Consider the following 2,919-nt stretch of genomic DNA (forward strand, 5'->3'; position numbering starts at 1 on the left):
ACATTTATTAAAGGATAGGCTAAGCATAGAGAATAAATAAAAAAAATTAAGATTATCACAATATATTTATATGCACATTTTTTATTATTACTATATGTAACCAAATAACAAACTAGCGAAAGACTTCCATCATACAAAATTTTCTCTATTATTTGATGATCTACTCGGTTATCCGAACCAAATCATTTTTACAACATTTTGATTATAGTCATAGTGAAGACAAAGATAGAGCCTTTTACTTCCATTCACGGACCGGAAATAGACCACAACCATCAATGGATAGGTTATATATAACCCTGGTATGGTCAACAGAGGTGGGTCAATTATTCATGGAGTCCGGGGGTAGTGTTAGACCATCCTCAATGGTGATATTCTAAGTATCATATCATTTTTTTAAAAAGAAAATTAAAATAGTTTGTCAAAAATTTTGTAATGGTTCAAAATCGTCATTGAGGTTAAGTATCATCCAGATGATACTCTAGTTGACAAAAAAATTTGACACAATTGGGACCCACCACTACTAGTTATAATATAGAATATTACCTCTATATAATGTAAGGTTGGGTTAACCAAAAGCACTAAATGCATATTCATGACATCATATACTCCTCATAAATTCAAATAATAAAAACACCAAATAACCTATATTACTCCTCATACATTAATTAATGAATTTCTTTTACTTAGTATTTTCATTTTCATCTCTTTTTTATGTTTTTCTTTAACCTTTTACCTTACCAAATTTATTTTATTGAAATTTTAACTCTCTAAAAAACTATAGAATTAATATACCTAAAAATTGATGCAACATTAATAGGAAGAAGATACGATAAATCAAAACAGTTCAAAAATTGTTGTATTCTATTTTGATTATCAAATTTAATCAAATATATATATATCTAATTATCAAATCTAATCTAATCTATAAGATTTACGGGTGATATAAATATGGGAAAAAGAGATAAAATGGCCCCTGCGTAACACGGGCCCGAAAGGGACTAGTCTTAATACATATAAAGATTAGGGAGACTTTGAAATCTTAAATGTAAATTTTCATTTTCATTACTCCTCCATTGAAGACCCATTTTCACCCATTTTTAATTTCCACTCTCCTCTAGAATTCCTATTACTCGGTCCAATTTGTTCGGCCCAATTTGGTTAGCCCAATAGCCCAATCCCTCCTCCTTAGCCTACAAATAGAGACATTCTTCATTGTGCAAGAATATCTTCCTCTCTTCTTCTCTTCATCTCTCTTCTTCTCTTTAGAAAATTATGCTTTGGTGTTGCCCACATACGGGATCATCTACATCAGAAACTCGATTTTCTTCTTAGATCTAAATCGATTTGAGAAGTATGCTCTATAGTTACCCACATACGAGATCCTCTACATCAGAAACTTGATTTTCTTCTTAGATCTAAATCAATTTGAGAAATATGCCTTCAATCTCATTCTTATTTCTCTAATTTTAATAATAATAATATAGTTTTTATTTATCCCAATCCAAATTTATGTTTCACATACCGTAACTTATGAGTTATGACTTATGACCTTCCAACTTACTAATTAATTGAGCAACCTTATTGCCTCCCTCATCAAGATATCGTTGTAAGTAAAGTCACGGTTACAACGAGGAACCTTTCGCTTGCCTCTCATCCATTAAATACCCTTTAGGATTAATAAGCTCCTTCCTTCGTCCAATCCTCACTATGAGTGTACGACCTCAGAACTCATCGGTCATGACACATCTTTTGCTTTCTAAGCCCTCTCGAAAAGCCAAATTCACCTCTCCATCAACTTTCACCATCGCCTCTACTTTCATCTTCTTCGATCAAAACTTACTGTAGATTGATTTCCTTCCGTTATTTTACGAGAATCTATATCAGGTAAGAAAGAAATCAACGTTTCTTAATTCCCCTTTTGGTAGAGTAATTCTTATTTGTGTTTCTTATCCTTATTATGATTTAAGTATTCTGTTTCATATTGGCTTCGATTAGACCTCTATTATGCAGACATCCTTGATGAATTGAAGAATTTTCCTTTAAATTGTGGCATACTTACTAGCCAAAGAACATTGCCGACTTTGCAGTAGTGCATATGAATTTTCAAAAATCACATTAGTAATGATGGTGAAATCTGGTATAGATCACAAATCTATGCTATTTTCTATTATACAATATATATTTATAAGTTGGTTACAAATAGTTGGGTTAATATGTGATGTTCGAGGGTTGCAGGACTTGATGATGACATAGCTCGGCAAACAAGAACACTATATCCCAAAGTTTGATTTATGTTTTTATATCTTTCAACTTTGTGATCCAGAATTTCTCTCTAATATATTATTGATGCTATATGTTACAAACTTTGAGCTTAAACTTTCAATTTTCCTTTCACAATAACCCAATTAACGAATAATAATAAATCTAAAAAACACTAATAAGTAAGATATCAAAGTAAAAGAATATAAATCTTAATCTTATCTTATCTTAATATATGTATAAAAATTAGGGGGATTTCAAATCAATAAATATGAATTTACATTTGTCATCAAATGTTATTTAAGATTTGTTAATTCTATTATTCCCTTCCATCCCCATTGAAGAACCTTATTTTTCTTAATGTGCTTCATTATTTCAATCCACAATCAACTTAAACATCCTACACCTTAAATCACAATTAAATTATAAAGAAAACCGATTAAAAAACATTACATAAATTGAACCATTGAGATTCTCAGTCAACTTAAACGCCATATGCCCTAAATAACCATTAAAGTTCTCAACTATGACTTTTGGGAAATCACCATTAAAAATCTCAACCATGGGGTTTCAAATGCTATTCAACTTCCACAATACTAAACCACAGATGTGTATATATATCCCTACAAACACACCACTCAAAATCATACCCACCTCAAT

This window comes from Phyllobates terribilis, unplaced genomic scaffold (genome assembly GCF_046119375.1).
Source record: "Phyllobates terribilis strain yellow unplaced genomic scaffold, ASM4611937v1 Scaffold_4532__1_contigs__length_59823, whole genome shotgun sequence".
Taxonomy (NCBI): Eukaryota; Metazoa; Chordata; class Amphibia; order Anura; family Dendrobatidae; genus Phyllobates; species Phyllobates terribilis.